This window comes from Podarcis liolepis (genome assembly GCF_965112155.1).
Source record: "Podarcis liolepis genome assembly, chromosome: 3".
In the NCBI taxonomy this organism is placed as follows: Eukaryota; Metazoa; Chordata; class Lepidosauria; order Squamata; family Lacertidae; genus Podarcis; species Podarcis liolepis.
The window spans coordinates 119,446,465-119,473,770 of NC_139557.1; the positions used below are offsets into that span (position 1 = coordinate 119,446,465).

General features: G+C 45.3%; 2 long non-coding RNA genes across 2 annotated transcripts; one reads left to right on the forward strand and one right to left on the reverse strand.

The window, feature by feature from the left end:
* Window positions 1–844: 844 nt before the first annotated feature.
* LOC310702892 lies at window positions 845–4,542 on the reverse strand. The gene is made up of 2 exons (XR_014523758.1): window positions 2,277–4,542; window positions 845–1,018 (listed from the first exon to the last, which is right to left on the reverse strand). It is a non-coding gene; the product is annotated as an uncharacterized lncRNA (long non-coding RNA).
* A 4,275-nt stretch (window positions 4,543–8,817) lies between these two features.
* LOC310702861 lies at window positions 8,818–18,679 on the forward strand. Its single transcript, XR_014523715.1, has 3 exons — window positions 8,818–9,591; window positions 17,063–17,195; window positions 18,503–18,679. It is a non-coding gene; the product is annotated as an uncharacterized lncRNA (long non-coding RNA).
* Window positions 18,680–27,306: the final 8,627 nt, after the last annotated feature.

Here is a 27,306-nt window from a genome sequence, read left to right on the forward strand (position 1 = left end):
TGTCTGCAGATCTCCAGAAGCAAACCTTTTAGTGTCTTTATTTCGGATCCAATAAATTATGTCTAATTTGTTCAGTTTGTGTGTTTTTGAATGATTTAAGACTAAATTTTTATGTTGTAATTATTATTATTTTCCATCTTGCAAGCCACCTCAAGCATGGTATGAACTATGGAAAGGCACCACTCCCATAAAATTATGTCTGGAGGTATATAGCCATTGAGCTAAGTACCCACCATTCACATCTTAAAAGAGTGAGCTCTGTTGCCATAGAGAGGAATGGATGTGCATTCTCTTATCTCACCCAACTGGAAGCCATGGGATCCTAGGATGAAGAATTCTTCCAGGTAGGCACATGTGCATGCAATTATGCCCAACATACTGTAATGAGTGGGCTTTGTGGGGCTAGTTTCTGTAAAAGCCAGGGCTACTTCCCATCCTGTAATCCTAGAATCTATAAGAGGAAACTTCCAGATCTGGTCTGGTCAGTTCAATAACCCCAAAATTCAGAGACCTGTGAATTTGGAAGGATGACTAAATTTCAACTGGCATACTTTTTCAAAGAGTACAACTCAGATTGGTTCCTATTTAAAAGGAAACTTCTTCTTCTCCCTCCCATTCCACCCTCCATATTTTACCACTCTTCATTTTCCACATTGTGGCCCAGTCCTACTCACTAGACTGTATAGAGATCCTCATCCCCTTTTAGTCTTCCTTTCTTATGGCATTTTGGGCCTCTTCACAAACCATGCTTGCTGACACCTCCTTCTCATGGATGTAAGGTGCCATTTTGGCTTCACTAGCAATAACACTCATGCTTAGAAATGAAAAACAGAGGGGAAAAGGCTTTTGGATCTGCTTTTATTGCAAGGCACAAGCTCAGGTAAGCCTTGAAAATGTTGCTTTTTCAATCTGGATGCTTTGGAGAAGAAGTCCCTAACTGGGGATGAAGCGGGATCCAGCGGCTCTCAAAGAGAGGGAGCATCTTCCATTTTTCAAAGGCATCTATCACTCCTCCCGTCTAAAACATAGAAACCAGCAACAAAAAGACCACAGTTAACTCGGTTTCATAGCAAAGTGACCATGTTTGAGACACAAAAATACAAAGCAAGGCATGTTGGACCACAAGAAAGTTTTCCTGATAATAAACCATTGGTTAGGGATAGGTCTGTTTCAGTTTTTCATTTCCAGAAGCTATGAATTACATAGATTCCCCTTTCAATGAGAATTGAATGCAGTCTCTAGCCCATCCTTATCCCTGGGGGACTTTCTTTTCTAGGTACAATTAAATATGTCACAGAATAGTGAGTGAGCTTGCAAGGTCTCCAATATTCTCCTGCAGACTGGATGTTATGCACGGCAGGGATTTCTTGTCTTTGTGGCCCTGAAGAAGAGTTCAGGGTTAACAGGAAGCTTGCACCCCATTTTGTGAGAGTGTTTTGAGAAACACAAGAGAACGGACACCCTTGGGTTCATTCAGTCCAGTTGCTAATTTCTCTGTATACACCCAAGACAAAAGTCTACTGCCTCAAGTTCTTTAATTAAAAGATAAAATAAGAATGAATCTGCTTGGAACTGAAAGTGGGAGATTTGCATGGAATGTATGGGATGTGATACTGAGGTAATCTTAAATGGTGGAGGGCAGGACACCACACAGAGTAAGAGCCCAGCATCTGTTAAAGCTGCAGAATAGACATCCCTTAGGCACTGAGATAAACAATGGATGAAGCCGCACAACAAATTAAATGTGCCCCTCTGGTGTGGTTTAGGGATTTGGCAAAGGAGATCTGGCATAAGGTCACAGGGCAAAGGGGCCAAAGACAGCTGGACCAGCCATGAGGCAGGTGAGGACCCTGCTTCTGCTGGCAGAAGCCCCCCAGACAACAAACACATTGGTGCCCCTCCTGCCCCGCTGGTTCTGCCTGTGGCGAAAGAACTCAGCACCATCTTGCTTAAAATGGGCAACAATGGTAGTGCCGCTTTTGTGCCTGCAATCAACAGGGTATGGTGTGTGTCAGTGGCAGATCAGTCCATGGCAGGAGGAGCAGGTAGATGGGCTTAGGAGCCGTGCTGGCAGAATGGCAAAGCAGCAATTACCATTTTGCATCAAGCGGCAATATGGGATGTGCCACCCTGGGCTGATTCTGGCATAGGTATTTTTATATTTATTTTTGCAATGGGGGAATTGAGCTTGCAGGCAAAGGATGATCAGTTTAGGGGACGCTGCATTGGGTACTTAAAATGATCAATCCAGGGGGTAATGCGTAAGCTGAAATTACCTTTTGGTAAGCTGAAATTACCGGTCGCAACATGGAATTCTAGGAGTACATATTCCAATCTTTTTAGAATTATTGGGACAACCTCGAGTTGAGCAAAAACCATTGGCCTTATGATAGCAATCCCAAATATTCTGAGGTTCCTGGTTTTGTGCAGATCCTGTGCAAAGAGAGAAACAAACAAAAGTGGGGAGAAGGAAGTTAAATCACAATAGAATGAAAGAGAGGAACAACTCCACAGCCCTTTGAACAGGAGTGGCTCTGTGACGCTCTGGGTGCTGTGGCATCCCAACTCCTACCCCCCACCCCACCCCTTGCCACTGGCCACTGGTGTTTACCACCCTTGCTACATTCACAAGGAGAAATGGTAAATGTGCTTATCCAGATATTTGCTCATGAGTGGAGGGTGTCAGTCCACGAAACACGACAGCAAGAAGTGAGGCACACATGGCTTATACGTTATAGAGAAACTAAAGCCTGGAACTGAAGCCATCAGAGCCCCTAGGACTACCCAGAATAAAAGGCTCTATATTACATCAAGAAACATTTTCCACTAATTAGAAACTTTATACCCCAAATTTATTGGCAGACCTGTGGAAGAGACAAATCAAAATTTTATTTTCTAAAACGTATTCCATAAATTTGCATAGAATTGCATAAAATCTTACCAAACTGAGAAAAGAAGAGGCTCCTTTTGTTTTTCCTTACCAGTTTTACATGCGATGCCATTTTCCATATATTAAAAAAAAGGTAACGGACTGTTTTGACAGTTAATTCCAGTTGCAGACAACTCTGGGAGCCGGCGTTTGACCACAGACAGCTTCCGGGTCACGTGGCCAGCATGACTAAGCTGCTTCTGGTGAACCAGAGCAGCACACGGAAACGCCGTTTCCCTTCCGACCAGAGCTGTCCCTATTTATCTACTTGCACGTGATGTGCTTTCGAATTGCTAGGTTGGCAGGACCAGGGACCGAGCAACGGGAGCTCACCCCGTCGTGGGGATTCAAACCACCAACCTTCTGATCAGCAAGCCCAAGAGGCTCAGTAGTTTAAACCACAGGGCCACTCATGTCCCCTTTTCCTTATATTACTCTGCCATAATGAAGTCAACATGTGAACATCAAAGCACAGCCGTCCTCTGAAAGGCAGCTCTCCCTCCAAGTAATGTATTTTAAAAATGTACATGAAAAAGTGTAATTTCATGACAATAGCATGAAAATATAGGTTATAACAGGGCAAATTGCATAGCAATTATGGGCATAATGGGGGAAATTCACCAACACAGTGCATATATCCCCTAATAGACACACTTTGGTAAGCAGTTTTGTCTGATATATACATTTTTATGTTAATTTTACCACTAAAGAAATGTCTCTAGCAAGAAAAGTGAGCTTCCTTTGCAAGGCCACAGAACAGCAACTGTACTCCTCTCCCTCTTCCACCCCATAATAGGCTGGCAGGTGTCCCTCTGTCTTCTTCCTCTCCATCCCTTACCTGGGGAAGCCAGGAGCAGCAAAGAGAGAACTGCCAAGCACAGGTGAAGGATCTTCATGGCTCAGGATGAATTGTGGTGACAAAGCCAGGCAAAGCCAGCTTTTAAACCAAATGGAGCCCCAAAGCTTGCCAAGAGAGGGCTGGGAGGGAGAAGCAGATTGCATAAATGAATTTTTTTGGGGACGTTGTGACTTAGGCTGACGTGGACAAGAATGTTGCCAAAATCACGTGCCTCTGCAAAGGCATTCCTGCATTCTGTCAGTCATAGCAGTTTCCACACAAGATCACAAACATTCAGGATGTTCTGTATTCATGTTTCAGAGGGAGATAGCTTGAATCAAATGAAACATTTATGAGGAGGATGCAATGCCCCACATAGGCAGTGCTAGGGGGATGTATCCCTCAGGTAAATAACTCACCCCTCACCTGTGCGCACCACATTGCTGGACCCTTGCGGTTACGTGAAGGAAGGGGACTTTTCACATGCTCACCTCCCACAATGATTATTCTTAATCTGGCCAAACTTAGATTCAAAAAATGTTTAGGGGTATGCGTTACCCCTGCATCCCCCCATGAAATTGCACTGGGAGTAGTAATAGCTTCAAACAGTTCTTCCAAAAAGAAAAAGAAAGATTCAAGTCCACCGATTAAAGAGGTTGAGTGGGACATGCAAGGCAAGGAGATTTCAAAGGTGAAATGATGGACTCTTTGCTTACTTGAAGGAAAGGCAATCTTCACATGCTCTCTTGTCCTTTTTCTCATTCTTGCAATCATCATCATCATCATCATCATCCTTTTTTGCAAACACCTTTTTCTAACTAGACTCAATGGCACTTACAAAAATATTTTCAAACATGAGGGGCTCTGCTTCTCTGCTTGCTCCACCTGCCATGTCCACTCTGCACCCCATAATAATTGGCCAACCTGTCCTTTTCTTTCTCCTTTCCACTCTTGAAGAAGGCTAAGCCCCCTTCCCAACCCTGTTTCTGAAGCTGTTTCACTCTTCTGCCCTGCACTCCTTGGAGTCACTGTTATTTGTGACTAAAGATCAGGGTGATGGGATCTCCAGAACAGAAACATCCAAAGGCCGATGAGTTAACCTTCTCTGCTTTGAGGTTTCATTTGAGCTTTCATGCTCAGGCCTGGTGCTTTCATGCGCAAGGTGCTTGGAACTGAATGTGGAACCCTTTGCAAGGAATATATGCAACCTAATCCTCAGCTAACAGACGCGGGTGCGCTGTGGTCTAAACCACTGAGCCTTGGGCTTGCCAATCAAAACGTCGGCAGTTCAAATCCCCGTTACATGGTGAGCTCCCGTTGTTCGGTCCCAGCTCCTGGAAACCTAGCAGTTCGAAAGCACACCAAAAAATGCAAGTAGATAAATAGATACCGCTCCTGCGGGAAGGTAAAAGGTGTTTCCGTGCACTATTCTGATTTCACCAAAACGGCTTAGTCATGCTGGCCACATGACGTTGAAAAACTGTCTGCGGACAAATGTAGGCTCCCTCAGCCAGTAAAGCAAGGTGAGCTCAGCAACTCCAGGGTCGTCCGCGACTGGACTTAACTGTCAAGGGTCCTTTACCTTTTAGTCCTCAGCTATTCAAACAAGAAGGAGGGGAGAAGATCACACTGAGCAAATGTCCAGCAGCTATTGAAGTTTTAGGATGGACAGTTATAGTAATCCCTTTCCACTGAGATAAACAATAGATGAAACTGCATATTAATCTAAACAATCAAATACCATGTGATTGAAGAATTCGACCGAGAAGAATGGGCAAAACCTCACAGAGCAAAGCAACCAAAGACAGGGCTGATCCCAGAGCCTTGAGGCAGGTGAGGACGCTGCTCCAGGTGGCAGAAGCCCCCAACCAAGCACAATGCCCATGGGTGCCCCTCCTGCCCAGCTGCTTCTGCCAGTGGAGGAGAAGCACCAGTATCATCAGCACTGATTTTGGAAAAGTTCACAGCCATTTGGGGGAATAAGGGATGTGCCACCCTAAGCTGATTCTGCCATAGGTGTCTTTTGCAATGGACAAAGTATGGAAACAACTGGCTGCGCAACCAATTAAGCTTGCAATCAAAGGACGATGTATTCAGGGACCACTTAAGTAATTGAGGCTTTGTGTAAGGAATGGAACAGGTAGCTAGTACTCACTGCTCTATCAAAATGACATTCTGTGTAATAAAAAGGTTGCATTAGAGATACTTTGTACTGCCAGTGGTTGTTTAATTAATGAAAAACCTAATTATGACAACTGCTTATTTCTGTTTCTGACGGAATAGAATGGCTCTAAGACACAGAATGGAGGGAAGAGGCAGGGAGGAGAGATGAGTTTGTATTGATGCAGTTTTTACATAATGGAGGAAATAATAAAGGTTTAATGGAAAACTCAAATGGATATAGCAGAAAAATGCTATATTAAAGGAGGTTAAACTGGAATCAGATAAATGATCATCAACTTGTAAAGAAACCTGTTGTTCATGTTAGCAGGCATCATAAAAGTTTTACGTTATGAAACTATTTTCTCAGTTCACTGGCTCCCTATGCCTAAATCCAAAAAGGGATGTCCATTTAGGGTGGTAGCCTAAAGCTATTCAGATCAGAGGCTCCTGAAAATGATTGATCCAAAAAATGCTACAAGAGGGGCATGGTGCGGGGAGAAGAAATAATACTTTCCTCTGGACACTTGTTTGATTCTCCTTTGCTAAGCAGAAGTTCCCTTCTGCAACAATTATACAGTGGTGGACAGCTCCCAATGTCAGTGAAGACAGCAGGACAAATGAATGGGAGGCAGATACAATCAGTTTGTGACAGGCCATATCCTGTGTAGAGGAAGAACAAATACCATGGTCCACAAGTAAAAGGAAAGTTCATTCATAAGAGGAAGAAACGGAGGCACAACTTCATAACCGACCCCCCTAAAATAAATCTTGGCTGCACCCATGCTTCCCATATTTTTAATTTTCTTTGGAACATTTTGACTTAGGCTGACATGGAGGAGAATGTTGCCAAAATCACATGCTTGTGGGAAGATATTGCTGAAATCTGGTAGTCGTAGCAGTTTCCACAGAAGTAGGATCCCAACTACAGATCGCAAACATTCAGATCTGCTGCATTCATGTTTCACAAGGAGATCGCTTGGATCAAACAAAAAGTTTATGAGGAGAATAGGCAGTGCCAGGGGGATGTATCCCTCAGGTAAATAACTCACCCCTCACCTGTGCCCATCACATTGCTGGACCCTTGTGGTTACCTGAAGGAAAGGCACCTTTCACAATAATAGTTGGCCAGCCTGTCCTTTCTCTTCTCCTTGACCCCATATAGGATGACTAAGCCATTTACTTACTTACTTACTGTGGCGATCACACAGGGCCCCCGGATGTTTGATGGTCTATTGACCCTGTGCCACCACTGTGATTGCTTTCTTCGCTGCCACCACCCCGCTTCTCATGGGGACACACGGAGTCCAGACAGTTGTTAACATTAACAAATAATCAAGTTTATTTTTAAATGCAGGAACAAGCGTATGGTTTCAGTTTATTTTTCTCTTGTCAGTTTCTTAATCTTAGTTCCTAACAACTCCAAACTGATTTTTCCCAACTATCTATCTGACGCCACCTGACAATTCCTCTCACAATACATCTCTACCACCCCACACCTAATCCTCCCTCTTCCTTCTTCAACTCCCAAACCTCAACTGACTTTCAAAGTCTCCCACTCTAACTTTTACTCCCCCCTTGAATTCTCACTGGCCAATCACATCACACCCATTTTAACCCTTTCCTATGACCCATCCCACCAGGCAAACGCCACATTCCTCCCCCCTTAAGAAGATTGACTCAGGAGGGATAACTTAACCTAGTTATTCTCCTGATCAATCAGCAGTACATCTTTATGGCAAATAAACATTTCCTAACCTGTCATTTCACCCTTCACTTCACACCTAACATTTGTACATCAAACACTGGGTTCTGGTAAAATATACATATATACAAAAGCCTGTTGCATCTTAAGCATTCACTTAACTTTCAATTGCAGGTCTTCTGGATAAGGCGTCTGCAACGGTGTTCAGGGTCCCTTTCACATTTTTAACCGTAAAATTAAAGTCTTGCAGTGATAGGGCCCACCTCATCAGCTTACTGTTGGTCTTCATGGTTCTCAGCCACAGCAAGGGTGAATGGTCAGTACATAAAGTAAAAGTTCGGCCCCAGATGTACGGCTTCAGTTTCTGTAATGCCCACACGATGGCAAGGCATTCCTTCTCGATGGTCGAATAATGTCTTTCCCTTGGTAGTAGTTTCTTGGTTATGAAGGTGATGGGAGGCAGGTCGCCCTTCTCTCCCTGTTGGCACAGCACGGCCCCGATCCCAGCATTAGATGCATCGGTGAAGACGGTGAACTCACGATCATAATCAGGAGCAACAAGGACTGGATGTGATGTCAAGGCGCTTTTTAAGGCGTCAAACGCCTGCTGACATGCTGCTGTCCAGTTAATCTTGTCTGGCTCCTTCTTCTGCGTTAGGACAGATAAAGGCACTGCTATCTCGCTAAATTTTGGAATAAATTTGCGATAATAAGCGGCTAGTCCTAGGAAAGCTCTGACTTTCTTCTTGGAGGTAGGGGTAGGCCAGTTGGAAATGGCTTCTACCTTTGTCTCTAAAAGTTTCATCCCTCCTCCTCCCACCATGTGTCCCAGGAATTGAATAGTCGAGACCCCTATCTGGCATTTGCTGGCTTTGATGGTCAAGCCCGCCTCTTTAATTCGCTGTAGCACTATCCCTAAGTGCTCTTTGTGTCTCTCCCAAGTTGGACTGTACACAGCCATATCGTCCAAATAAGCAACTGTGAACTCTCTTAATCCGTTCAGGATTTTGTCCACCAATCGCTGAAAAGTTGCTGGCGCATTCTTTAAGCCAAAGGGCATTACTTTAAACTCAAACAGCCCTAAGGGACTTCTGAACGCAGTTTTCTCCTGGTCCCTGGGGTCCATTTCTACTTGATAGTACCCCTTTGTCAAGTCTAGGCAGGTGATGTAATGACACTGGCCTATAGCTTCAATCAGGTCATCTAAACGGGGCATTGGATATGCATCCGCTTTAGTGACACGGTTCAGCTTCCTATAATCCAGTCAAAATCCAATAGATCCATCAGGTTTGTCTAATAACACTATGGGTGCTGCCCAGCGGCTTTCCGAAGGGGTTATCATCCCTGCCTTCAGCGTCGCCCTTACCTCATTGCTAACTTTCCCCACATACTCTCCAGTTATTCTGTAGGGGTTGGCAGCAATAGGCTTAGCATCCCCAGTGTCGATATGATGTATAACTCCTTTATAGCTCTGCCTGGAGTGTTACTGAAAATGTCTTTATAATCTTGTAGGATCTGCTTAACCTCCACCTGCTGATTAAGGGTTAATGTAGGAGCTATCTTTATTTCTTGTAGATTGCACAATTGCTCCCCTCTCCCTTCCCAGCATGTTATATTGGCTTCATCTGATTTGTCTGCCTCAAAACGATTAACTAAATCAGCATCTTCTTTCTGTTCTTGGGCAAAACTATGTTTTTGGCTTTTTACAAAAGGGACTAGCAGGGCTTGGTTTTCTCCCCTCAGAGTTCTGTTCCTCAGCTCTGTCTCCTTGGGCAACAGTAGCATTCCCCTCAGCATCGGGTGACTGTTGACCCCCCTTGGAGCGAGTAACTACAAAAGAACTCTGTACATGCTCTAAGAGATCCCATCCGATCAGCACAGTAGTAGGGATCTCCTCAGAAAGAGCAACCTGCCACTTCCCTGACCAATCTTGGAATTTAATATGGATTTCTGCAACTGGTAATACCTCAGGGTGTTTAGAAATTCCTTTTAATTTCATAACTTTCCCTGGAATTATTTTGGTGGGACAGATGATCTCTGGGTGGACAATAGTGACTTGAGACCCGGTGTCTTTTAACCCCAGAAATCTCTTCCCATCAATCCAAATATCTTCCCCAGCATTTTTTAAAATAAGATTATTTGTTTTATAGCATAGCAATGTGCCACTTTAGCCTCTACTACTTCAGCCGGCTTCGGCCTGTCCTGACTAGCTTGGTTCTCCTCAGCTTCTTTGATACAAAAGGTTCTTCTCTGAGGGCTTAGATTACCAGACTTTTCTCCTCCAGATCTACAACTAAATCTTTTGTGGCCAAATTTTCGACATCCCCAGCATTGAACTTCTTTGGGATTTGTATAGTTTGTTTTCCTCCCTTTCTCCTCAGTGAGATTGGCGTTGGCTTGGGCCTTGTCATTTTGCCCTTTTGACAATGGCCTATCTCCCTTGTCTTTCTCTGAAGAGGGGTTTCCCTTTGCTTGTTGGAATTTATTTCTGTTAGTCCCCCACACTTTCCCACCAAAACTCGGTTCATCAAACCTATCGTCCCTTATTTCGTTTATTTGGTCAGCTAAGTTAGCGGCTTCTTGAAGTGATGGAGGGTGTCTTTCCTTTATAAGATATTTTAATCGGTCTCCGACATTTGAGAATAAATTACAGCTAATGACCCACTGATCCTGGCTCTAAGGATCGTCATCTTGTCCTCATCTTTCACTTGAAAGTCTTGACAAGCTCTTTCAAATGGTATAATGAAAGCCTCAAGGCAATCTTTTTCCTTAAACTCAGGAAAGCGCTTTAAATCTACCTTCACTTGAGTGGGACTACTGGTGTTATTACTATTATTTTGATTCTCCATAGCTGCTAATTCCAGTTTCCTCATTCCCAGCTGAAATTGCATTCTTTCGCTCTCACTTTCAGCCCTAATTCTTTCACTCTCCTTCTCAGCCTTAAGTCTTTCGCTCTCAGCTTTAATTCTTTCTATTTCTTGTGCAGATCTAATCTGTTCTAATTCCAATTCATATTCTTGTTCTAACTTCCATTTTACAAATCCTTCAGTGAATTTTGGATCTCCTGCCTCAGGTTTGATATTAGTTACATTTTCTAAACTCTTTCCATTCTCCTCTCATTCAGAGCTTTCATAAGTTGTTTCCCTCACAGTGTTTCTTATCTTTTGGGTGGCATATTGTGTGAGTGAGAATTATCAATAAATTAACAAAATACGGGAAATTTCCTCTCAGTACTGTTCTTTCTGGCTAGGCTTCTCTCAAGACTCTGGTCCCAAAGGTCTGCTATGGGTTTTCTCTCTAACCCTTCAAGCTCTACTTCCTCTGACCATGAGCCTAAACCCTCTACCAGAACAGACTTTGAGCTCTCTTTCTCTTTGTTATCTTGGCTTCGCTGATCAGAAGGTCGGTGGTTCGAATCCCTGCAACGGGATGAGCTCCCGTTGCTCGGTCCCTGCTCCTGCCAACCTAGCAGTTCGAAAGCACGTCAAAGAAAAGTAGATAAATAGGTATCACCCTGGTGGAAAGGTAAACGGTGTTTCCGTGCACTGCTCTGGTTTGCCAGAAGAGGCTTAGTCATGCTGGCCACATGACCCGGAAGCTGTATGCCTCGGCCAATAAAGCGAGATGAGCGCCGCAACCCCAGAGTCGGCCACGACTGGACGTAATGGTCAGGGGTCCCTTTACCTTAAGTAAGTAAGTAAGTAAGTAAGTAAGTAATTAAGTAAATGGCTTAGTCATCCTCTACGGTGGAAAGAAGAAGGAAAAGGACAGGCTGGCCAATTATTGTTGTGAAAGGTGCTCTTCGTTCAGGTAACCGCAAGGGTCCAGCCAAGATTTATTTTAGGGGGGCCTATGAAGTTGTGCCTCCGTTTCATGCTCTTCTGAATGAACTTTCCTTTCACTTGTGGACCATGGTATTTGTGCTCCCTCTACACAGGATATGGCCTGTCACAAACTGATTATATCTGCCTCCCATTCATTTGTCCTGCTGTCTTCACCGACATTGGGAGCTCTCCACCACTGTATAATTGTTGCAGAAGGGAACTTCTGCTTGGCAAATGAGAATCAAACAAGTGTCCAGAGGAAAGTATCATTTCTCCTCCCCGCACCATGCCCCTCTTGTAGCACTTTTTGGATCAATCATTTTCAGGAGCCTCTGATCTGAGTAGCTTTAGGCTACCACCCTAAATGAACATCCCTTCTCGGATTTAGGCAAAGGGAGCCAGTGAACTGAGAAAATAGTTTCATTACGTAAAACTTGGAAAACTTTTATGATGCCTGCTAACATGAACAACAGGTTTCTTTACAAGTTGATGATCATTTATCTGATTCCAGTTTAACCTCCTTTAATATAGCATTTGTCTGCTATATCCATTTGAGTTTTCCATTAAAACTTTATTATTTCATCCATTATGTAAAAACTGCATCAATACAAACTCATCTCTCCTCCCTCCATCTTCCCATCCATGTCTTAGAGCCATTCTATTCCTTCAGAAACAGAAATAACCAAAACAAAACTCATTATAGTCATTATGTAGGTTAATTATACAGCCTGCAAGATTTACAGTTGTCTTAATTAGGTTTTTCATTAATTAAACAACCACTGGCAGTACAAAGTATCTCTAATGCAACCTTTTTATTACACAGAATGTCATTTTGATAGAGCAGTGAGTACCAGTTACCTGTTCCATTCCTTACACAAAGCGTCAATTACTTAAGTGGTCCCTGAATACATCGTCCTTTGATTGCAAGCTTAATTGGTTGCACAGCCAGTTGTTTTCATACCTTGTCAATTGCAAAAGACACCTATGGCAGAATCAGCCTAGGTGGGTACATCCCGTACTGCCCCAAATGGCCGTGAACTTTTCCAAAATCAGTGCTGATGCTGCTGGTGCTTCTCCTCCACTGGCAGAAGCAGCAGGACAGGAGGGGCACCCATGGGCATTCTGCCTGGTTGGGGGCTTCTGCCCCCTGGAGCAGCGTCCTCACCTGCCTCAAGGCTCTGGGATCAGCCCTGTCTTTGGTTGCTTTGCTCTGTGAGGTTTTGCCAGATCCACATGGTCTAATCCTTAAATCACACGGTATTTGCATGTTTAGATTAATATTCAGTTTCATCTATTGTTTATCTCAGTGGAAAGGGATCACCATAACTGTCCATCCTAAAACTTCAATAGCTGCTGGACATTTGCTCACTGTGATCTTCTCCCCTCCATCTTGTTTGAATAGCTGAGGATTAAAAGGTAAATGTAAAGGACCCCTGACAGTTAAGTCTAGTTAAAAAAGGAAAAAGGATGATGATGGTGATGATTGCAAGAATGAGAAAAAGGACAAGAGAGCATGTGAAGATTGCCCTTCCTTCAAGTAAGCAAAGAGTCCATCATTTCACCTTTGAAATCTCCTTGCCCTGCATGTCCCACTCAACCTCTTCAATCAGTGGACTTGAATCCCCCCCCCCCTTTTGAAGCTGTTTGAACTGTTTGAAGCTGGAAGAACTGTTTAAGTCCAGTCGCGGGCGACTCTGGGGTTGCGGCGGTCATCTCGCATTACTGGCCGAGGGAGCCGATGTTGGTCCGCAGACAGTTTTTCTGGGTCATGTGCCCAGCATGACTAAGCCGCTTCTGGCGACATCAGAGCAGCACACAGAAACACCATTTACCTTTAAGCCGGAGCGGTACCTATTTATCTACTTGCACTTTGACGTGCTTTCGAACTGCTAGGTTGCCAGGAGCTGGGACTGAACAAGGGGTGCTCACCCTGTAATGGGGATTTGAATTGCCAACATTTATTTTATATATATATATATATATATATATATATATATATATATATATATATATAATTTTTTATTTATACCCCGCCCTCCCCAGCCAAGGCCGGGCTCAGAGCGGCTTACAAGCAATAATAAAAACAAGATGAATGATTACAACTTAAAAACAAAAATAAAATACAACATTAAAATAATGGAACATTAAAATATTAAAATGTAGCCTCATTGCAGGAGAAGGAAAAGAAAAAAGAAAATGGGGGGGGGGAGGGAATCAAATTGGCTCCAAGCCAAAGGCCAGGCGGAACAACTCTGTCTTACAGGCCCTGCGGAAAGAAATCAGATCCTGAAGGGCCCTGGTCTCATGAGACAGAGCGTTCCACCAAGTTGGGGCCAGTGCTGAAAAGGCCCTGGCTCTGGTTGAAGCCAATCTAACTTCCTTAGGGCCTGGGACCACTAGGGTGTTGTTATTTATGGACCATGAGGCTCTCCGTGGGGCATACCAGGCAAGGCGGTCCCGTAGGTACGAGGGTCCTAGGCCGTGAAGGGCTTATATATATGTTTTCAAATACAAAACAAAATTATACACTCCATACATCTTATTTCTCTTTTTTGACTTCCCTCAATTTGTCTGCAAATCCTTCATATTTTTACTTTTCGCACATTTCTACCTTATTGTTTATATTATTACTGTAAATTCCATCCATTTTTTAAATACTTATTTTGACATTTTCCCATCACAGAGCTTCATTAAAACTTACAAACGTAATCTGATTATCACTTAGTTTTTGCAAATATTCAATAAATTTTCCCCAATCTTCTGTAAATCTTTGATCTCGTCGATTTCGGATCCTGCCTGTCATTCTATCCAATTCTGCATAGTCCATCATTTTTGTTCTCCATTCTTCTATCGTAGATAGCTCCTCCTGTTTCCATTTCTGGGCCATCAGTATTCTTGCTATTGTCACTGCATATAAAAATAACTTCTTTTCTTTCTTGTTTATCTCATTGCCTGTAATGCCTAATAAAAATGCTTCTGGTTTCTTAACAAATGTATATTTCAACATTTTCTTCAATTCATTATATACCATTTCCCAAAAGCTTTTTACGTTCTTACATTCCCACCACATATGATAAAATGTACCTTCTTTTTCTTTACATTTCCAACATTTATTACTTGTCTTATACATTTTTGCTAGTTTCACCGGTGTTACATACCATCGATACATAATTTTCATCACATTTTCTTTTATAGTTGTACATGCAGTAAATCTTAGACCTTGAATTGCCAACATTTTGATTGGCAAGCCCAAGGCTCAGTGATTTAGACCACAGCGACACCCACATCCGTTAGCTGAGGATTAGGTTCCATATATTCCTTGCCCCTCATGTTTGAAAATATTTTTGTAAGTTGCTTTGAGTCTAGTTAGAAAAAGGTGTTTGCGAAAAAGGATGATGATGATGATGATGATGATTGCAAGAATGAAAAGAAGGACAAGGGTGCATGTGAAGATCGCCTTTCCTTCAAGTAAGCAAAGAGTCCATCATTTCACCTTTGAAATCTCCTTGCCCTGCATGTCCCACACAACCTCTTCAATCGGTGGACTTGAATCTCTTTTTTTTGGAAGAACTGTTTGAAGCTATTACTACTACCAGTGCTATTTCCGGGGGGGGGGGGGGATGCAGGGGTAACGCATACCCCTAAACATTTTGTGAATCTAAGTTTGGCCAGATTGAGGAGCAGTATTTCAACATGAGTAGGAAAATGAGAGTAACCCTAAACATTTTTTAGGGGGGGGGAGCACGGGCTACTACTAAGAATAATCATTGTAGGAGGGGAGCATGTGAAAAGTCCCCTTCCTTCATGTAACCGCAAGGGTCCAGCCATGTTTTGGGGACAGGTGAGGGGTGTGTCATTTACCTGAGGGATACATCCCCCTAGCACTGCCTATGTGGGGCATTGCATCCTCCTCATAAATGTTTCATTTGATTTAAGATATCTCCCTCTGAAACATGAATACAGAACATCCTGAATGTTTGTGATCTTCTGTGGAAACTGCTATGACTGACAGAATGCAGGAATGCCTTTGCAGAGGCACGTGATTTTGGCAACATTCTTGTCCACGTCAGCCTAAGTCACAATGTCCCAAAGAAATTAAAATTATGCAATCTGCTTCTACCTCCCAGCCCTCTCTTGGCAAGCTTTGGGGCTCCATTTGACTGAAAAGCTGGCTTTGCCACCACAATTCATCCTGAGCCATGAAGATCCTTCACCTGTGCTTGGCAGTTCTCTGTTTGCTGCTCCTGGCTTCCCCAGGTAAGGGATGGAGAGGAAGAAGGCAAAGGGACACCTGCCAGCCTATTATGGGGTGGAGGAGGGAGAGGAGTACAGTTGCTCTTCTGTGGCCTTGCAAAGGAAGCTCACTTTTCTTGCTAGAGATGTTTCTTTAGTGGTAATCTCTTTAGTGGGAATTCTTTGCATAAAAAACGTATATATCCGACAAAATTGCCTACCAAAGCGTGTCTACTAGGGAAAATATGCACTGTGTTGCTGAATTTCCCCCATTATGCCCATAACTGCTATGCAATTTCCCCTATTATAACCTATATTTTCATGCTATTGTCATGAAATTACACTTTTTCAGGTACATTTTTTAAACACATTACTTGGAGGGAGAGCTGACTTTCAGAGGACGGCTGTACTTTGATGTTCACATGTTGTCTTCATTATGGCACAGTATTATAAGGAAAAAAAGACATGGGTGACCCTGTGGTTTAAACCACTGAGCCTCTTGGGCTTGCCGATCAGAAGGTTGGCGGTTTGAATCCCAACGACGGGGTGAGCTCCCATTGCTTGGTCCCTGGTCCTGCCAACCTAGCAATGCGAAAGCACATCACGTGCAAGTAGATAAATAGGGACAGCTCTGGTGGGAAGGGAAACAGCTTAGTCATGCTGGCCATGTGACCCGGAAGCTGTCTGTGGTCAAACGCCGGCTCCCTCAGCCTGTAAAGCGGGATGAGCGCACAACCCCAGAGTTGTCTGCAACTGGAATTAACTGTCAAAACTGTCCTTTACCTTTTTTTTAATATATGGAAAATGGCTTTGCATGTAAAACTGGTAAGGAAAAACAAAAGGAGCCTCTTCTTTGCTCAGTTTGGTTAGATTTTATGGAATTCTATGCAAATTTATGGAATATGTTTTACAAAATAAAATTTTGATTTGTCTCTTCCAAAAGTCTGCCAATAAATTTGGGGTATATAGTATCTAATTAGTGGGGAAATGTTTCTTGATGTAATATAGAGCCTTTTATTCTGGGTAGTCCTTGGGCTCTGATGGCTTCAGTTCCAGGCTTTAGTTTCTCTATAACTTATAAGCCATGTGTGCCTCACTTCTTGCTGTCGTGTTTCGTGGACTGAAACCCTCCACTCATGAGCAAATATCTAGATAAGCAGATTTACCATTTCTTCTTGTGAATGTAGCAAGGCTGGTAAACACCAGTGGCCAGTGGAAAGGGGTGGGGTGGGGGGTAGGAGTTGGGATGCCACAGCACCCAGAGCGTCAAAGAGCCACTCCTGTTCAAAGGTCTGTGGAGTTGTTCCTCTCTTTCATCCTATTGTGATTTAACTTCCTTCTACCCACTTATGTTTGTTTCTCTCTTTGCACAGGATCTGCACAGAACCAGGAACCAAAGAATACTATGCAATGCCATAGTGCCAATGGTATTTGCTACCCTCTACGTTGTCCCACTAAGCATAAAAGGATTGGAAAGTGTATTTACAATTATTCCTGTTGCCAAAGGTGATTTCAGGTAATTTCAGGTAATTTCAGCTTACCAAAAGAAAATTACACCTCCTACCCCTCTCCCATTACCCCCTGGATTGATCGCTTTAAGTACCCAATGCAGAGTCCCCTAAACTGATCATCCTTTGCCTGCAAGCTCAATTGCTCCATTGCAAAAATAAAAATAAAATACCTATGCCAGAATCAGCCAAGGGTGGCACATCCCATTTTACCGCTTGATGCAAAATGGTAATTGCTGCTTTGCCATTCCGCCAGCACGGCTCCTAAGCCCATCTACCTGCTCCTCCTGCCATGGACTGATCTGCCACTGACACACACCATACCCTGTTGATTGCAGGCACAAAAGCGGCACTTCTATTGTCGCCCATTTTAAGCAAGATGGTGCTGAGTTCTTTCACCATAAGCAGAACCAGCGGGGCAGGAGGGGCACCAATGGGTTTATAGTCTGAGGGGCTTCTGCCAGCAGAAGCAGGGTCCTCACCTGCCTCATGGCTGGTCCAGCTGTCTTTGGCCCCTTTGCCCTCTGAGCTTAGGCCAGATCTCCTTTGCCAAATGCCTAAACCACACCAGATGGGCACATTTAATTTGTTGTGCAGCTTCATCCATTGTTTATCTCAGTGCCTAAGAGATGTCTATTCTGCAGCTTTAACAGATGCTGGGCTCTTACTCTGTGTGGTGTCCTGCCCTCCACCATATAAGATTACCTCAGTTTCACATCCCATACATTCCATGCAAATCTCCCACTTTCAATTCCAAGCAGATTCATTCTTATTTTATCTTTTAATTAAAGAACTTGAGGCAGTAGACTTTTGTCTTGGGTGTATACAGAGAAATTAGCAACTGGACTGAATGAACCCAAGGGTGTCCGTTCTCTTGTGTTTCTCAAAACACTCTCACAAAATGGGGTGCAAGCTTCCTGTTAACCCTGAACTCTTCTTCAGGGCCACAAAGACAACAAATCCCTGCCGTGCATAACATCCAGTCTGCAGGAGAATATTGGAGACCTTGAAAGCTCCCTCACTATTCTGTGACATATTTAATTGTACCTAGAAAAGAAAGTCCCCCAAGGGTAAGGATGGGCAAGAGGTTGGATTCAATTCTCATTGAAAGGTGAATCTATGTAATTCATAGTTACTGGAATTGAAAAACTGAAACAGACCTATCCCTACCCAATGGCTTATTATCATGAAATCTTTCTTGTGGTCCAACATGCCTTGCTTTGTGTTTTCGTGTCTCAAGCATGATCGCTTTCCTATGAAACTGAGTTAACTGTTGTCTTTTTGTTGCTGGTTTCTACATTTTAGACGGGAGGAGTGATAGATGCCTTTGAAAAGTGGAAGATGCTCCCTCTCTTTGAGAGCCGCTGGATCCCGCTTGATCCCCAGCTAGGGACTTCTTCTCCAAAGCATCCAGATTGAAAAAGCAACATTTTCAAGGCTTACCTGAGCTTGTGCCTTGCAATAAAAGCAGATCCAAAAGCCTTTTCCCCTCTGTTTTTCATTTCTAAGCACGAGTGTTATTGCTAGTGAAGCCAAAATGGCACCTTACATCCATGAGACGGAGGTTTCGGCAGGCATGGTTTGTGCAGAGGCCCAAAACGTCATTACAAAGGAAAACTAAAAGGGGGTGAGGATCTCTCAAAACAGTCTAGCGAGTAGGACTGGACCACAATGTGGAAAATGAAGAGTGACAAAATATGGAGGGTGGAATGAGAGGGAGAAGAAATTCTGTTCAGTTTCCCTTTAAATGGTAACCAAACTGAGTTGCACTCTTTGAAAAAGTATGCCAATTGAAATATACCGTATTATTCGCTCTATAGGACGCACTTTTTCCCCTTCAAAAATGAAGGGGAAATGTGTGTGCGTCCTATGGAGCGAAGACGCCGTAGCCCCGCGACCCTCTCCCGGCTGGAGAGGTGAAGCGCAGCTATGGCAGGAGCCTCTACAGCCCCACGTCACCTCTCCAGCCGGGAGAGCGCACGCGGCGCTAAAGAAGCACCCCGCGACCCTCTCCTGGCTGGGGAGGTGATGCGCTGCTATAGAGGCTCCTGCCATAGCTGCGTGTCACCTCTCCAGCTGGGAGAGGGTCGCGAGCAGGTCGAAAGGAACCTGAAGCCTGGAGAGCGAGAGGGGTCAGTGCACACCGACCCCTCTCGCTCTCCAGGCTTCCAAGGTAGCCGCCTGAACGCACCTTAAAGGACACCTTGTTTTAGAGCAGGAAAACAAGAGGGGGAAAGTTTTCCCCCTCTCTGTGCAGCGCCTCCTGCTGCTTCACTGAAGGGGCGCTGGGCAGAGAGGGGGAGATTTTTTTTTCCTTGTTCTCCCCCCTCTAAAACAAAGTGCGTCCTATTGTCTGGTGCGTCCAATGGTGCAAAAAATACGGTAGTCATCCTTCCAAATTCACAGGTCTTTGAATTTTGGAGTTATTAAACTGACCAGACCAGATCTGGAAATTTCCTCTTATAGATTCTAGGCCCCTCCAGCCACAGAATTACAGGATGGGAAGTAGCCCAGGCTTTTACAGAAACTAACTCCACAAAGCCCACTCATTACAGTATATTAGGCATAATTGCATGCACATGTGCCTACCAGGAAGAATTCTTCATCCTAGGATCCCATGGCATCCAGCCTGGTGAGATAAGAGAATGCACATCCATTCCTCTCTATGGCAACAGAGCTCACTCTTTTAAGATGTAAATGGTGGGTACTTAGCTGAATGGCTATACAGTGGTACCTTGGTTCTGAAACTTAATCCGTTCCGAAAGTGTGTTCCAAAACCAAAGCATTCCAAAACTAAGGTGCCCTTTCCCATAGAAATGAATGCAAAATGGATCAATCCATTCCAGACTTTTAAAAACAACCCCTAAAACATCAATTTAACATGAATTTTACTATCTAATGAGAGCATTGTTTCATAAAGTGAAAACAATCAACAATGTACTGCCAACCCACAATCAGTAGCTGAACTGTGTTCCAAACAGTCAGAAAAACAATTCCAAAAAAGTGCCTCAAAAACAAAAAGGCAAAATAAATAGGAAAAAAAGACAGTCCTCAGCATAACACTCGTAATGCAAGCGTAACACTCAAAATAGAGCAAAACTCCAAGAGAGAGAAGTGTGAGGAGGAGGAAGATGTAAAACAGGATGAAAGCTAAGGTGTACCAGCCTAAACAACAAAGAGATTCAGAGGTCCATGAGAAGGGAGGAACCACACCACTCTAAGGGTGAATCAACAAACGGGGAGAAATGTCGGGAAATCTACTGTTGAGACGTGAAACTGTCATTTTTCCAACTTGGCATACAGCCAGTGTAGCCTTATTGGAGTTCACCGACTGGGTCTGCGTTGCTCCAGGAAAGGAGAAAGGAAGTCAAATGACACCGAGTTGGTTCAAAGAAAGAGTTTATTTTGGTCTCTGGATAGCAGAAGGCACTTGCGTGATCAAGTCCACAGCAAGTCCAAAGAAATGACAAGTTTCATGCAGTGTATATATATCCTCCAGGCATCCTCTCCCCCTTCCCCAGCCACGTCAACTTGTATACGCAGGTTGACATCACATATGTTCCTGCTCTGGTACTCTCAACCATAAAAGGATCTTCCTCTTCCTACTCTTGTCTGGGAAGATGTCATAATCTCCAGGAACACGCTTTTGGTGTTTTTCCCGGACGTTGGTCTTGCGCGTATTTTGTGGTCAGCACACAAGATAAAGTTCTGACGTGTTTTCTTTGTTCCCTTAGAGAGCCAAGGCCATCCCTTGCTGTGACTGATAAAGGAGAGAGCTTGTTTATGTTTTTGCTCAACAGCTCAAGTTTTACGCACTTAAAAGTGCTCTCTTTTGAAAAAACAAAAAGGGGGGGTGAGTCAGTTTTAAACTTACTACACAGAAACCCATTCTTTCATTCCCTCCTCTTCTTTTGGACAGCCTTACGGGAGAGCGCAAAATATGGTCTGAAGCTCAACATCAAAAAAACGAAGATCATGGCCACTGGGCCCATCACCTCCTGGCAAATAGATGGGGAAGAAATGGAGGCAGTGACGAAATTAAAAGACGCCTGCTCCTTGGGAGAAAGGCGATGGCAAACCTAGACAACATCTTAAAAAGCAGAGACATCACCTTGCCAACAAAGGTCCGTATAGTAAAAGCCATGGTTTTCCCAGTAGTGATGTATGGAAGTGAGAGCTGGACCATAAAGTAGGCTGATCGCCGAAGAATTGATGCTTTTGAATTATGGTGCTGGAGGAGACTCTTGAGAGTCCCATGGACTGCAAGAAGATCAAACCTCTCCATTCTGAAGGAAATCAGCCCTGAGCGCTCACTGGAAGGACAGATCGTGAAGCTGAGGCTCCAATACTTTGGCCACCTCATGAGAAGAGAAGACTCCCTGGAAAAGACCCTGATGTTGGGAAAGATGGAGGGCACAAGGAGAAGGGGACGACAGAGAATGAGATGGTTGGATGGTGTTCTTGAAGCTACTAGCATGAGTTTGATCAAACTGCGGGAGGCAGTGGAGGACAGAAGTGCCTGGCGTGCTCTGGTCCATGGGGTCACGAAGAGTCGGACACGACTAAAAGACTAAACAACAACAACGGCTCGTCCCAAGGCACTGGCTGGTATTCTCATGTCAGTGTTATAATCTGGGGCCGAATCATTCGTGACATCATTTTACGCATCATATTTTGCAAGCATTGCATTTAAGCAGGGTATACAGGAGCAGAAAAGAAGCAAGATTAGTCTATTAACATTATTACAAGTCCTCTAAGCCACTCAGTCAACCAAGACATGTCCCATCCGTTCCAGGTAGAGACAGGAACATGGGTTACTTTTTCTCTTTCTGTTGCCAGGTGTCGAATAGCTACACCATGGTTAGAGATGTTAAAGCAACAGGCTCCTTCTGTCAAATTTAACGCAGCACAAAATCTGGCGGAACCCAAAATCGGGCCAGCCTAACCTCTCTGTGGAATACGTTTTTAAAAATAATATTTAGATTTGTCTCTTCCACAAGTCTCTCAAGAAATTTGGCACATGTAGCGTCTAATTAGTGGGAAAGGTTTTTTGATGCAATAAAGAGCCTTTTTTCTGGGTAGTCCTTGAGTCTCTGATGAGTACAATTACAGGCTTTAGTTTCTCTATAACTCATAAGCCATGCATGCCTCACTTCTTGTATGAGAAGGAGGTGTCAGCAGGCATGGTTGTGCAGAGGCATAAAACGTCCCCCCTCCACCTTGTTTAGATAGCTCAGGATCTAAGATAGCTCCCATATATTCCATGCAAAGTGTCCCACTTTCAGTTCCAAGCACCTTTCGCCTGAAAGTACCAGGACTGGACCTGAACCTGTTGCCCTTTGGATGTTTCTGATCTGGAGATGCCATCAACCCCAATCTACAGCCATACTGACAGCGACTCCAGGGGGTTTTAAACAGAAGAGTGAAGCGGCTTCAGAAACAGGGTCGGGAAGGAGAAAGGGGGATTTGTCATCTTCTAGGGTGGAAAGGAGAAAAGGAAGGACAGGCTGGCCAATTATTATGGGGTGCAGAGTGGGAAATGGCAGGTGGAGCAAGCAGAGAATAAGATCCCCTCCAGTTTTGAATTATTTTTAAAGTTGTCTTGAGTCATGTTTGAAAAAGGTGTCTGGGAGATATGGTGGTGGTGAGTTAGGAGGAGGCGGAGGAGGAGGAGGAGGAGGAGGAGGAGGAGGAGGAGGAGGAGGAGGAGACATGTGAAAATTGCCCTTCCTTCAAGTAAGATGAAGAGTCCATCAATTCACCTTTGAAATCTCCTTGCCCTGCATGTCCCCACTCAACCTCTTCAATTGTTTGACTTGGATATTTTTTTCAAAGAACTGTTTGATGCTATTGTGACTACAATGCCCATTCCGATCGTCAGGAGGAGGGGGGGTTGCGGGATCCCCGACACCGCCCACTCACTCTCGCGAGGCGAGTGCCAGCCTCGCGGGAGGCCCCGGGATTCCCCCAATTTGCATACCCTGTGTTGCCAGCCAATCGGCTGGCGGCAGGGGCGGGCCTTAGAAAGGCCTCTTAAGGTCGGGGCAGCCCTCGGCTCGCCCCTTTTCGCCTGGGAGACCACTCGGTTTGGATCTAGTCGTCCTTCCCCCTTCCGGGTTACAGCCGCGTTGCAGCTGATCGTTGGGCTTCCGGGCTCCTGTTCTTCGCGCCGGCGACGCGCTGCAGCTCCCCAGCTACCGCCAGCAGTCGTGAGACGACGTGGTTTGGATTACTAGGTCGCCGCGAGGTCGTCGTCTACCTGACTTGCCGCTTCAGCGGGTCGGATCTGCCGCGCTCCAGCTTTGCTTTAGATCGCCGTGCCGGCAGCCGGGAAGCAGCGAGCAAGCAAGCGGCTGATCAGCTGAGCTTTGGATTCAGAGCCCAGCTACCGCTCTTCTGCTCCTCAGCTCGGAAGCAAGCGGCCGCTCATTAGCTGCGCTATCCAGCTCGCAAGCAAGCGGCCGCCCATCAGCTGAGCTTGGGTTCGCCAGCTACCGCGCTTTAGCCGTGCCCCGGATCGTCGTGCCGGAAGCCGGTCGGCAGCACGCCAGCAGGCAGCTTGGGTTCGCCGGCTACCGCGCTTTAGCCGTGCCCCGGATCGTCGTGCCGGAAGCCGGTCGGCAGCTCGCCAGCAGGCAGCCGCGCTTCAGCTGAGCCGCGGGAGCTCCACTGTCTGCATCTTCCCCTCATCGGCACACCGCTGGTGTCGCACCGCCCTGCGCGCTCCTTCCTTGGACGATCGGATCGCCGTAGTGAGCAGCTGCAGCGCTCACGGAAGGTTATAAGGGGGAGCGGGGGGATACTGGTGCTGGTTGTTTAGCAGAGAGCTAGCATTGGGGGCCTATGTTGTTTGGTTTTGGCTCGTCTGTTTGACCAGGGGCTTTTATCTGCAGCGCGGTTTTGCCTTGGGTCTTTGATTTTCCTGGTTAGTTTTTTCTTACTGCTTGGGTGGCTACAGCTGCAGGGAGGTGTTTTCTCTGTTGCCTGGCAACGGGAGAGCTTTCGGCCGCCATCTTTGTTTGCCCACGTGGCCTACCGGCGGCGGCCATTTTAGGCTAGGCCAGCGGCCATTTTAGGCTAGGCAAACCACGTGGGAACAACCCCTTTCTTAAAAAAAAAAAAATTAAAAAATTAAAAAAATAATAGAAGGGTTGGTGCAACAGCATACAAAGCCTACATAGGGTAGTTAAAAAAATAGGAAATAAATAGTTGTTGTTGTTGTTTTCTCCAGGCCTGCTCTGCCTGGAGATTTACGATTATCTGGCTATTGGTAATAACAATTCATAGAAGCCGATCTGTAATTGTGTAGCCCAACATAGGGTAATTTATTTAGCGTTGCCATAGGTACACCGGTGCTGTGGCATTAAGGCTAACTATTGCTGCTGGCTAGCTTGTTTGCTGCCATAAAAGCCCTATTAGCCTGCCAGCCAGCAGGGCAAGTTTTAAGGCTAACGACCAGTAATTAGGGCTATTGTTAACAGAGGCATACTTAGTAGATTTCCTGGCAACTTGATCCTACTGTGTTTTCCCAGGTCTCCAGCCAACTTTACCGGGTTGGAGTGATAGCGGTATAGCCCCAATCTCATAAAGACATACACACACACATAAATAAATAAACTAATATAAATAAATAAATAAATAAATAAATAAATAAATAAAAATTCAAATAAACAAACAAAAGATATATAGATATATATACACATATATAAATAAATAATAATAACATAAATAAATAAATAAATATATAAATAAATATATAAATAAATAAATAAAATAGACTTTCGATCTGCTCACAAACTTGACTTGACTTGCGCCCCCTCCACGAGGCGCTGCCTTCGGCTTGGGCATGGAGAACAACGGCAACCTCCAACAATCCCAGCATGGTAATGCCCTAATGCCAACAGGCTCAGGTAACCCGCAGGTCGTGGCTCAGCTCTTTTCCGCACTGCAAGCATTCTACGCGCAGTGCAGAGCACCTATCACTCCCTCACCGAACATTGTTGAGTTGCCACAAGATTGCATACCGGACACCCCCCCCCAGCCAGCAGGGTCAGGATGGTCCCTCCACTAGTGCAGCTAGCGTTGTTGAGCAGGCCCCCAGCAGGCCACGGACACGCTTACAAACTGCCAAAACTCAAAAATCTAAGTCAGGTCCACCGAAAGGCAAGGCACCAGCTAAAAAACCTAGGTCGAGCGCACAAAAGGCCAGGCCAGCGGTTGCTTCTATATCAGCCCCGCGCCAGGAGGTGATTGACGTTCCCAGTGTTTTCCAGGATAACCCTAGTCAACCTAGCACCTCGGAGGAGTCATCTTCCAAGGAGGAGCTGCCACCTCAGCAGGTGGCCGCTGCCAGCGACCAGGCCCCCCGCAACGACACTCCACGGGGCGGTAAGCGGAAGGCGAAGAAGAAGCATCGGTCGAAGAAAAGCAAAAAGAGGGACACTTCGGACTCCGAGGAGGAAACAGGTACCTCTTCTTCAGATGGGGATAGTGACGCTCCAATGGAGACATATTGGGGGGAGGGGGAGGAAGTTGGAGCTCCCCAATGGGTGCATGAGCGAAGGGCCAACTCTCACAGGAAGGCATTTAATGGCACGCTTGATTGGAAGGATGGGGCTTTGGTCCCAGACATTAAAGTCTCAACCAACGCTGCCACTGACTTTGTTCTGGGTAACCACCTCTCTAAGAGGAAGAGGAACAAGATATTGAATGGCAATTACGTGGATATGTTTTCCTTGCTGCCCCCGGCCCAGGTAAAGGGAAAAGGGGAGAAAATTAAGTACTATGGGAAAAGGAGGTACAGGGTACCCCGGGTAGAGCGATCTTTTGAGAATTGGCTTAATGGCTATCAAGTGTTTATGGCTGTGGTGTCAAGTTGTTATCCCAAGAGGGGCGCGCATCTCGTGTCCTACCTGGCACACGTCAGGAGGGCACGGGAGCAGGCAGGTGATGAGGCCGCTTTGGCGTATGATGAAGACTTTCGGAGGAATGCCTCGCTGCTGTCTTCAACCCGCTGGGACCAAAAGGACAACAACTGCTGGTTTGAACATGTGGGGCCCAATATCGAGAAGAAGACCGCTCAACAGCCAAAAGCTGGTAAGGTGGAGACCCAACGCCGTAGACAGTGCTGGGACTTCAACAAGGGTACCTGTCAGCGCGTTACCTGTAAGTACCTGCACGAATGCGAGAGGTGCTTAGGCAGCCACCCTGCGGTCAACTGTTTCAAAGGGAGGCAGCAGCCCTTTCGGGGGGCAGGGGTCACCTCTCCCGGGGAAACAGGGGTGGCTCCGCCGGATCTGCAGCCCCCGCCCAAGGGCCAACCGGGGCTCGGTACTAACATCTCCCTGGGCCTCGCGTGCTCTCCGATAAAATTGGAGCCCTTGAGAGCACTCTTGAAGTTCTATCCAAATAGACGTGCAGCTCACCTACTTGAGGAAGGGTTTTCTGAAGGTTTTAGAATTCCGATTGCTTTTACACCCAATTCCGGTTGCCCACCTAACCAGAAGTCAGTGTTAGAAAGACCCGACATCGCGCTTAAAAAGATACAGAAGGAAATTACAGCCGGCAGGGTTGCTGGCCCATTCGCAACTCCGCCTATTGAGGGGCTTCATATCTCCCCGCTGGGTATTGTCCCAAAGAAGGCCCCAGGTGAATTTAGAATGATACACAACCTGTCCTATCCCAAAGGAACCTCAGTTAATGACGCCATTCCCCAAGAGATGTGCATGGTGAAGTACTCTTCGTTCGATCAAGCTGTGCAGTTAGTACGGAGCTTTGGCAAGGGCGCCTTTTTGGCAAAATGCGACATCGAGTCAGCATTTCGCTTACTCCCGGTTCATCCGGAAGACCACCGTTGGTTGGGTTTCAAATTCCAGGGAGCATACTTCATTGACAAAGCTATGCCCATGGGTTGTTCTATTGCCTGTGCTGCGTTCGAGACCTTCAGCACCTTCTTGGAATGGGCCCTAAAGTTTAGAACTGGCTCTCTAGGGGTGGGTCATTATCTCGATGATTTTATTTTGGTGGCAAGCGACGCAGGGGAGTGTAGGTCCCTCCTCCTGGCCTTCGAATCCTTAGCTGGTGAACTGGGGGTCCCTCTGGCAGGCGAG